The sequence below is a fragment of the Ostrea edulis genome, chromosome 5, assembly GCF_947568905.1.
Source record: "Ostrea edulis chromosome 5, xbOstEdul1.1, whole genome shotgun sequence".
In the NCBI taxonomy this organism is placed as follows: domain Eukaryota; kingdom Metazoa; phylum Mollusca; class Bivalvia; order Ostreida; family Ostreidae; genus Ostrea; species Ostrea edulis.
In genome coordinates this window covers 66,177,869-66,190,306 of record NC_079168.1, presented here as the reverse complement: position 1 = coordinate 66,190,306, position 12,438 = coordinate 66,177,869, and positions in this window count along the sequence as shown.

Sequence of the window (12,438 nt, the reverse complement as noted above, 5' to 3'; positions counted from 1 at the left end):
TGGACTCTAATTGCAGAAATTCAACTCTTTATACTACCCATAGTACTCTGCGTCTCCACACACAGAGGCACTACCAAATACCGCATAACGGATAATGTACGACCGCGATTACAACGCAAGTTCCGAGTTACCCAAAAGTTATTTCCCTTTGTCGAACTCTTTCGCATTTTATGACGTATGGTGGGTACACAATGTATACATTATATCTTAGACTGGCATTGTACATAACGATTACGTACGATTAATGTAATGAAAGCGTAACTTTTGTTTATATCAATCACTGGTATGCATATTCTGGCCATATCAAGCATAATTTGTTTGAATAAGATCATCAAATTGGCTATTAAATCATTATTCGTTTCCTCTTCTACATGAGTGACCCTTTTATTAAAGAAAGATGGCAATTAACAATATTTGTTTGAGCCATTTTGTTATCCAATATTCATAAACTCACTAAAGTTGCCCTGAGATAGGATGGTCTCAGAAACTCTGGATATTATCTTTAAAAATAATACAACGATAGTAATTAGCAAATGTACCCACTGTTATCATATTTTACGTCATAATTTACGGAAGAGTTCGATAAAGGGAAATAACTGTTGGGGAACTCGGAACTGTCGTAATACAAAGTGCAAGAAGTGCGCGCTTATCATCAGAGGTTTCATTTAATAAAGAAGCATAGAGTTTCATAAATGAATTGAATTGCAAGGTACGAAATTTGTAGTATATGGATAAAAGGAAAGAAAAGTTCAATAATACATTGAAGTAAATATCTTAGATATGTAACTTTTCTATTTTCACTTCAAGAAAAAAAACTGGATTCAGACAACACGTACTGGCTCCTGGTTGACATGCATTAACACAATGCAGATGTATTATATATGTTGTTATTTTTATTTTTGAGTTTTATATTGATAACTAGTCATCTCGGGATCTGTATTATACTCGGCCCCCTTTTTGGTCGACTACCCATGCTTGGCTTGTCCACTTTGGTTGGCGGTTTTGTTTTTTCGTTTGTTTGTTGGTTTTTTGTTTTTGTTTTTTTTTTTTTGCTTGCTTTTTGTGAGTATTTTGTTTTTGAACGCCAACTCTTGGGTTGTATTGTATATATGTTTTACACTTTGTTCTCTGTTTTTAATTTTTACAGTATTTTGTTTTATATCAGGGGAGACCATTAGGCAGCTTTAATTAGTAACAATGTATGTTATATTTCTGGGAGATCTCCTCTCTTTACAGTGTCATTTTTATTTTTTACATTAATTTGCTTTATATCAGGGGAGATCACTACACAATTTTAATTAGTACCAACGTATGTCATTCTGGGTGATCTCCCCTTTTTACATTGTCATCACAATAAATGACAATTCACACAAGTAATGTTGTCTGTCTTACCAGAGACATATTAAATGTTGTCTGTCTTACTGTTGGGGTCAGAGCAACACGTTTCTGTTGATTAAACAGGTATTACATAAACATGGATATTCAGACAACACGTGGAAAACAGAGATGAATTAAAGTCGGGGAAAAGTCGCAGCTCTTCCTGCCTTCGTAGAGACAAGAAACATTATGTGCCTTACTACCAACTGGCTATGGAAAAAGTTTCATTTTCAACCAATTCTTTCTGATGACCCCATCGCAATCTTTATTATAAGTATAGTTGGTGGGAATGCTCTATTCCACAGTGCCTGCATGTACAAACGAACTTTGGCGGAAGTGCAGTGTATACAGGCCCATGAGGAGGAGGATACAAGATACACACAGCCCATAATTCAACATACATCACAAGATTATTGAACATACATCACAAGATATTGAACATACATCACAAGATATTGAACATACATCACAAAGCATCACAAGATATCGAACATACATCACAAGATATTGAACATACATCACAAGATATTGAACATACATCACAAGATATTGAACATACATCACAATATATTGAACATACATCACAAGATTATTGAACATACATCACAAGATATTGAACATACATCACAAAACATCACAAGATATTGAACATACATCACAAGATATAGAACATACATCACAAGATATTGAACATACATCACAAGATATTGAACATACATCACAAGATATTGAACATACATCACAAAACATCACAAGATATAGAACATACATCACAAGATATTGAACATACATCACAAGATATTGAACTTACATCACAAGATATTGAACATACATCACAAAACATCACAAGATATAGAACATACATCACAAGATTATCGAACATACATCACAAGATATTGAACATACATCACAAGATATTGAACATACATCACAATATATTGAACATACATCACAAGCTATTGAACATACATCACAAGATTATCGAATATAGCAACGTTTTACACGCAATACACTGCATTTGAAATATTTTTTTTATTATTGCGATGAACTCTTTAATGAACATAACTGCCCTAAGTGAAGAAATATTTCTATAGAGCACAGAAAAATTCCCTATATCTGGATACCCATTTCTGCTCCTACCCGGCGTTGTACTCACGACACGTGGAACCAAATCTCCTAGCAGCGTATAACCATGCTAAAACCGTTCAACCATCTAAGCAAGTCTAAACCTTTTTTTTCGATAACCGTGGAATTCTCGCCGCGCTCTCACACGCTACATGGTCACTGGGAATCGAAATGGGCATTTTCCTGTGCTTCATATCAAATATTTCCTCACTTAGGGGAGTTATGTTTATTTAAAGGATTGTCACATAAACTCTTGAACAAAACATTAAACACCCATAATTTGAATGTCTACTTTATTTCCATCCCAAAACAGATGATCGTCAGATTCAGAATAAGTGAACTTAGCTTGGAAGAAACTATTTAGTCAAATAAGGTGGTCATCAGTGGAAAAAATCATGGATGATTTCGACACAAAATTTTTACCTTATTGTTAACAGAAACATCAAATGAAGCAACCCCCCCCCCCCCCCCAGTATTCTTCATTACCCCTAGTTTACCAAGAAGCAAACAGAGCAACAATCTATAGTTTTTCATGAACTTGTAATATTACACATACATCTGTACCAGTACCAAAATATTCTGCAAGAAACATTCTTCAACAGTTACAATGAGAGGGACAGAGCCGGAAAGGAGTGAGTCCTTAAAAACATCTTGCACAAGTTAGTTGCAAAAACTGGCGGTTGTTTTGGGGTTTTTGGGGTTTTTTTTAAGTATGAAAGTCACACTTTGCACACCTACTTTTAAAACAAATTAATAACTACACGCATTCATTAAATATAGTCAAGATGAACATGTAATTTATTCTGTCAAAATATTACTGGCAAAATCGACCCCACCATGACATCGCTATTATGCTAAACGGAAGACCACCAGCCCATAAAGTTTATTAGATTAAAAAAATATATGAATTTCTCTTTCGGGTAAATATGGGAGGAAACCAATTCATATTTTAAAATTTTGAAATTCTACATTCATAAAGTTTATTTCTCCGACGTAGGAAACTTAATTTCACATAAGAAGTTAATTTCCTGAAGGAATTAGAAAAATCCCGATAGGAATTTTGAAATTCATATAATTATATGGTTAAATCGGATAGGAAACCTATTATCTCCCCTGTAAGGTGATCATCTGAGTCACGTGTGACAGGGATTATTCTGAAGTCCTTGGGTGATCATCTATTTGATTTTCCTGGTCAGTAAATGGGAAAAAGAGATGGTAGGCGGCAATTTGCTACTGGGATTTGGTGGTGGCGAGGTGTTACGTCTAACTATAGAACAGGCGGGTGTCAATGCCACCAAAACGCTCTGTAGAATAATGGGAAGATATGGATGAAAAATAAAATCCAGGCCAGCACTCCAGCGATGATGATTATCACACTGAAAACTATGGACAGCATCGTACATATCTTGTAACGACCATCACCAATGCGTTCGGCTCGGTCCGCCTGTAAATTAAAAAAAAAACCATATATTTTAAATAAACGCTACCGGGGACAACATGTTTATTATTTCATCTGATGACAGATAAATTCTGTAGCCCAACACTAATATCCCTGATTAATTTTCATGGCGAAATGCATAGTACTATAAAAATACATTACTCATGTAATATTTTATAATCAAGTTGGAGATGGCTTCAATCTTATATTGTAGGTACAGAGGCTCTGGAAAATATCATCGACTATGTATTGAACTCTTATCATCTCTGTATTGACCTCCTATCATATTTTGATTAATCATATTTCAACTCTAATCCTGACTGAACGTAAGTACCAAAGCATTCTTACTCACCAGGCATGCACAGCAACATGGCAACAGAGACTCGGGACAAAGGCAAAGGCACCCGATCCAAGCGGCTAGACAGGCGAGGCAATAAGGCAAGGCGGCACGGTCCTTCTTAGGCTCCTCTACCTCGATCACTACGGAACCCTGGCCAACACAATAAAGAATGTATTAGAATATCGCGAAATTATTCATTTTCGGGATTGGTTGTTAAGCTGTTGCTACCATTTTCATTTCCAAGTGAACTGATTGGTCGGAGTTCAGTGCACTGGTTGGGTGGATTTAAATGATCTGATTGATCTGATTTCGGTGCATTGGTTGGGGGGATTTCAATGATCTGATTGGTCGGATTTCAGTGCATTGGTTGGGGGGATTTCAATGATCTGATTGGTCGGAGTTCAGTGCAGTGGTTGGATGAAGTCCAGTGATCTGATTAGGCAGAGTTCAGTGAACTCACTCCCATTCTTTGTAGTATATTTTTCGAGGATTTTTATACTATCGGGTACACGCAAGTTCTGCTATTTAAAGCGCAGGTGGAAGTAAAACTAAAATTATAGCCGCGAACAAAACCTATTCATGTACATATTCATAACTGACTGCTGTTATCCTCGATGACAATTCATTAATCAAAGTAATGCATATTTCACGGCACACTACACGTGAAAGTTGAATTTAACTCTTATAGATAATACTGATTCTACATGTATAATAAAGCCCAGGGATCCTCCAAGATTAATACTGCCTCAACGGTAAATGCTAGACATCCCCCGTAAGTTCTACTGACTCATAGTAAATTCTAGACAACCCCCACGAGTTATACTGACTCCATAGTAAATTCTAGACAACCCCGTGAGTTATACTGACTCATAGTAAATTCTAGACAACCCCCACGAGTTATACTGACTCCATAGTAAATTCTAGACAACCCCGTGAATTATACTGACTCCATAGGAAATTCTAGACAACCCCGTGAGTTATACTGACTCCATAGTAAATTCTAGACAACCCCGTGAGTTATACTGACTCCATAGTAAATTCTAGACAACCCCGTGAATTATACTGACTCCATAGTAAATTCTAGACAACCCCGTGAATTATACTAACTCCATAGTAAATTCTAGACAACCCCGTGAATTATACTGACTCCATAGTAAATTCTAGACAACCCCCACGAGTTATACTGACTCCATAGTAAATTCTAGACATCTTCCGTGAGTTCTACTGACTCCATAGTAAATTCTAGACAACCCCGTGAATTATACTGACTCCATAGTAAATTCTAGACAACCCCGTGAATTATACTGACTCATAGTAAATTCTAGACAACCCCGTGAATTATACTGACTCATAGTAAATTCTAGACAACCCCGTGAGTTATACTGACTCCATAGTAAATTCTAGACAACCCCGTGAATTATACTGACTCATGGTAAATTCTAGACAACCCCGTGAGTTATACTGACTCCATAGGAAATTCTAGACAACCCCGTGAGTTATACTGACTCCATAGTAAATTCTAGACAACCCCGTGAATTATACTGACTCCATAGTAAATTCTAGACAACCCCGTGAGTTATACTGACTCGATAGTAAATTCTAGACAACCCCGTGAATTATACTGACTCATAGTAAATTCTAGACAACCCCGTGAGTTATACTAACTCCATAGTAAATTCTAGACAACCCCGTGAGTTATACTGACTCCATAGTAAATTCTAGACAACCCCGTGAATTATACTGACTCCATAGTAAATTCTAGACAACCCCGTGAATTATACTGACTCATAGTAAATTCTAGACAACCCCCACGAGTTATACTGACTCCATAGTAAATTCTAGACAACCCCGTGAGTTATACTGACTCCATAGTAAATTCTAGACAACCCCATGAATTATACTGACTCATAGTAAATTCTAGACAACCCCGTGAGTTATACTGACTCATAGTAAATTCTAGACAACCCCCACGAGTTATACTGACTCCATAGTAAATTCTAGACAACCCCGTGAATTATACTGACTCATAGTAAATTCTAGACAACCCCCACGAGTTATACTGACTCCATAGTAAATTCTAGACAACCCCGTGAGTTATACTGACTCCATAGTAAATTCTAGACAACCCCATGAATTATACTGACTCATAGTAAATTCTAGACAACCCCGTGAGTTATACTGACTCATAGTAAATTCTAGACAACCCCCACGAGTTATACTGACTCCATAGTAAATTCTAGACAACCCCGTGAATTATACTGACTCCATAGTAAATTCTAGACAACCCCGTGAGTTATACTGACTCGATAGTAAATTCTAGACAACCCCGTGAATTATACTGACTCATAGTAAATTCTAGACAACCCCGTGAGTTATACTGACTCCATAGTAAATTCTAGACAACCCCGTGAGTTATACTGACTCCATAGTAAATTCTAGACAACCCCGTGAATTATACTGACTCCATAGTAAATTCTAGACAACCCCGTGAATTATACTGACTCATAGTAAATTCTAGACAACCCCCACGAGTTATACTGACTCCATAGTAAATTCTAGACAACCCCGTGAGTTATACTGACTCCATAGTAAATTCTAGACAACCCCATGAATTATACTGACTCATAGTAAATTCTAGACAACCCCGTGAGTTATACTGACTCATAGTAAATTCTAGACAACCCCCACGAGTTATACTGACTCCATAGTAAATTCTAGACAACCCCGTGAATTATACTGACTCCATAGTAAATTCTAGACAACCCCCACGAGTTATACTGACTCCATAGTAAATTCTAGACAACCCCGTGAGTTATACTGACTCCATAGTAAATTCTAGACAACCCCGTGAATTATACTGACTCCATAGTAAATTCTAAACATCTCCCGTGAATTATACTGACTCATAGTAAATTCTAGACAACCCCGTGAATTATACTGACTCCATAGTAAATTCTAGACCGTTTTTCATTACCATCTGTTTTAACTGGCAATAATCCAAACATTAATTCTAACTTTAGATATTGCTTTTATCGGGAAAATTTTGTTTTATCATACGACTGTAATCAATTTATTGTTTGTGAACACAGATAACTATTTTCCAACAAAATACAATGTATTCCAAATTTGAACGTAGGGAATTATAACTTGATCCAGTGATTATTCTTGCTGCTTCAACTTGAATATCTTTTTAAACAGTTTCTTTAAGAGCAGTTGTCCCAGACAATATCAGAATATTCAAGAATAGGTCTAATGAGTTAAAAATATATTTTGATAAGTGTTTTACGATTTATCTTATACTTAAGCGTACGAAGAATGTTTAATCTTTCAGTAACTTTATCATGAATTGAATGTATATGTAATGTCCATATAGTGCAAATTCCAGACCTAAGAGAGTATGAAATTTGACCTGTTGAAATGGTGACCCATTTTCTCCAAATTTTATATGAGGGTACAATTTTTTTTCCTAGAAAAATCAATAGTGGCAGTTTTGTCGGGATTGAATTCCACAAGCCATTTCTTAGACCATTTATCAATACGCTCTAAAGCATTCGTAGTGGCAGTTTTGTCGGGATTGAATTCCACAAGCCATTTCTTAGACCATTTATCAATACGCTCTAAAGCATTCGTAGTGGCAGTTTTGTCGGGATTGAATTCCACAAGCCATTTCTTAGACCATTTATCAATACGCTCTAAAGCATTCGTAGTGGCAGTTTTGTCGGGATTGAATTCCACAAGCCATTTCTTAGACCATTTATCAATACGCTCTAAAGCATTCGTAGTGGCAGTTTTGTCGGGATTGAATTCCACAAGCCATTTCTTAGACCATTTATCAATACGCTCTAAAGCATTCGTAGTGGCAGTTTTGTCGGGATTGAATTCCACAAGCCATTTCTTAGACCATTTATCAATACGCTCTAAAGCATTCGTAGTGGCAGTTTTGTCGGGATTGAATTCCACAAGCCATTTCTTAGACCATTTATCAATACGCTCTAAAGCATTCGTAGTGGCAGTTTTGTCGGGATTGAATTCCACAAGCCATTTCTTAGACCATTTATCAATACGCTCTAAAGCATTCGTAGGTGATTGTTTCCCACTTGCTACATCATTATCTATGGCAGCATATAAGGAAATTTCATCAGCAAAAAGTCTTATTATGTTATTAGATAAATCATCACAGATATCATTAATGTACAATAAAAATAGGAAAACTACCAATACCGACCCCTGAGGAACACCTGCATCTATTACTTCAGGGGAAAAATGTAAAATCGTCTATTACAACTTTTTGTAGTCTATCCGTCCAAACATTTTCAAACCAAGCTAAGACGGTTCCACTAATGACATAATTTTGTAAATTAGATAAAACATCTTTATGCCAGACTTTATCAAACGCCTTAGATACAATGTATGTCACAAAAATGGATTGTACATCTTTGCCTTTGCAAAGAGTGGATATAATAGCATTATATATTTCAACAAGTTGTTTGACAGTTGAGTCTCCAGGTTGGAAACCAGACTGATATTTGCAAATTATATCATGATCACTCATGAAATCATGTTAATGTTTAAATAGTATTTATTCATTATTTTACACAGGACACTTGTTAGGGAGATTTGTCTATAGTTAGATACTTCTTGAGCACTATTTTTATTTTTAAAAATCGGTGTGATCTGTGCTAATTTCCATAGGTCTGATAGCTTTCGTGGTCTTAGAGATGTGTTGAATTATTTTGTTAGAGGTTTATGCATAGAAATAGACAATTCCCTTTCAGTACTCTAGGAGATATGCAATCAGGATCAGGTGGTTTACTATTATTAGTTATTTCTAATTGATCATATACCTCACTTTCTGTGATGAGAAAATCAGTTAGATTTTGATTAATAAAGAAAGGAGGACCAGGTCCATGAGAGGGGTATATGGTTCATTGGTAATGGAGGAAACTTGGGCAAAGTATTTATCTAATACTGATGCTTTCTCAGCTAGGTGGGAAATTAGAGTACTTTTAGATTTTAATCGTGGTAGTGGTTCAAAGTTTTTGTTGAGTTTTGAGATTGATTTCACAATCCTCCACCATTTCCCAGGAGGACTGGATTTATCAATGAAGGTATTTTTATCATAGTTATCACAGGAATTTCTTTCAATAACCCTATCGCTAAGCTGCCTATGACACTGCCTATGTTGAGGGTTGTGAGTATGTTTAGCTTTCTGGTGAATCCTATTTCGTTTCTCATTACTTTGTGCATAGTACCATTCATGAATATTTTATCTCTTGGTCTGATGGTAATAGTTTTCTATGGAATATGCTTATCAATACAATTATCATTTACAGTATTCACGAAGTTGGAATATATTTGATTGATATTTTCAGAATTAGATAATTCATTATTCCAATCTACTTGTCCTAAATCCACATTGAGCGCTTGATAATTTGTATGTTCATAGGTTGTTTTTTTTTACACCCTCTTGTAGGAACAATGTTTGTGGATTGTAAATTTTGGGAGTTATTTAAATGTTATACTCAACTCATTACAACCATTTTCATATTTTAAAGTAGTGGGCGTAAACTGTTTCTGTACCTCCCAATTATTACGTAATTTCAGGCATTGTTTACATTTGGGAACCTAACGCACTATCTTGTTTACATCTCTACTACACGACAGGTCACGTGACATAGTTGAATAAACCTAAACAGGAAACATGAATTCTGGGATAATGATTTAAAACGGACAATATTTCTCAAACGTGTAGACATGATCTAATAATAAAGACGTAATCATGATTTCTTATGAATGGTTTAGTATTTTGTGGAGACAATTAATATTTTGTAGAGATAATATGATATTTACGGGTGTAACTGTTGTTGCGCCCAATGTCCTCACAAATGTTTTCCCCCCTAAAATGATCTAGCATTAAAAGAAATGTGTGGAACTGTGATATAAATGAGAGTGGGTTTTCGAGGACAATTTAACTGCGGCCATATCATTCAGTTTCCAAAAGTACGTAAATGTGTTAAATTAGTGATAAGGGCAACACCTTGAGTGCTAACGAACATTGTACTATAATATCTACATGCATCTGTGATTATTTTCTGAAATCGTTTTTAACAAAATTAGTTGCATCAAGTTATTACGTTACCATTTCTCCAATTACAAGGAGTGGTGATTTAATCCTGAAATCACAAACGAACACATCTGCCAGCACCGTCCATCTTTAATGAATGCCAGATGTCACACAATGACAAGTGGTTCATGCAGAGCGACAGTCTTATGGTATAAATGGAGAGCAGCCAGTTTGTGTGTGGCAAACTGCAACAATAAACGATGAATTTGAAAAGTCTTGAAGTTGGTTTGTTTTTTAGTTTTGGTGTGGGTTTTTTTTTATCAATCAGCTCACCCGTCATAACTTTTCATATTTGCTTTTACACAAATTACTCGTATGCATATTCCTAACTTAAATATTTCCTTATGCATATTTCTAACTTTAAAAATTTTCTTATACATATTCCTAACTTAAATATTCTTTATGCATATGCATAACTTAGGTGTTTCTATTTTACAGGAGATTTCCCTTACATGCTTATAAGTGTAACAGCAGCATATCTTGATACTCAACTCCATCCCATGGTTTTCAAAACTTGCAATGTGCGAAAATTGTGATGTATTCAAATCTCAGATTTCCAAAGATTACAGAATATGATGTAACTATCAAGTTCTAAGATATAAATCACCTTTGCATGAATTCAGAGTTTTTAATTTTGAATATGCATCCCAAGAATTTTAATCTACATCACTTTTAGAATCACACGATTTTGAATTAAGCTAAACAGATTTAACATAAATAACGGGTAGTGGGGGTAGATAGAAGGGTTCATCTACCCCCTCCTCTGTCCCTCTCCCAACCACACTCCTGTCTGCCCTCCCACCCTTCTATCTACCCCGTCCCCTCCTTCTATCTATCTCTCCCCGTCCCACTCCTTCTATCTACCCCTCCCCCGCCCCACTTCTTCTATCTACCCCTCCCCAGCCCCACTCCTTCTATCTACCCCTCCCCCACCCCACTCCTTCTATCTACCTCTCCCCGCCCCACTCCTTCTATCTACCCCTCCCCGCCCCACTCCTTCTATCTACCCCTCCCGGCCCCACTCCTTCTATCTACCCCTCGCGCCCCACTCCTTCTATCTACCCCTCCCCGCCCCACTCCTTCTATCTACCCCTCCCTCGCCCCACTCCTTCTATCTACTTCTCCCCCGCCCCACTTCTATCTACCTCTCCCCCGCCCACTCCTTCTATCTACCCCTCCCCTGCCCCACTCCTTCTATCTACCTCTCCCCCGTCCCACTCCTTCTATCTACCTCTCCCCCGCCCCACTCCTTCTATCTACTTCTCCCCCGCCCCACTTCTATCTACCTCTCCCCCGCCCACTCCTTCTATCTACCCCTCCCCGTCCCACTTCTATCTACCCCGCCCCACTCGTTCTATCTACCCCGCCCCACTCCTATCTACCCCGCCCCCTGTCTTACTTCTCTCTTTTGTGTGTATACATTTGTTTGGGCGGAATCGAATAAATAACGCCAGTTTGGATATGATTATCCCCATGCCATTTACATGTATGCCTCCAACAAGCGCCAGAAATAACTAAGATAACAGGGGGGGAAATAATGTATACAATATCGAAGAAAACAATCTACACCTGGTTACCTGTAGGAAAAATCACCCCTCAAACCCTTACCCCCATTCTACAGGCCTCTTATCTCAGTGTCGTGAGCATTTAAAACATTTCAAAATATAAATCAAAATTTAAAAAGCAATATCTATTTCTCATTAATTTTAAAAATGATTGAAAAGGATGTATGCAATTTAGGTCCATAGTTCTGATTTGCTACTGATGGAAAAGGGAAACATCTATAAGATGTATGAAAATGGAGTATACAAATGGTGAGGAAAACAAAACAACTTAATCTACACACGTTTTAGCTCTTATATCTTGTGTTTGAAACCTCGTGTCAAGCATTTGACTAACACAATCTTTCTCACTATGGAATCGGAGTCCATTTACAATAGTCTGTATTGCTGTTGTAAAACAGCTTGTAATTGAAATGCATGAAAATGTTTAGGCCAAAATTAAAACTTCATAAGAATTTATATCTAAACATAT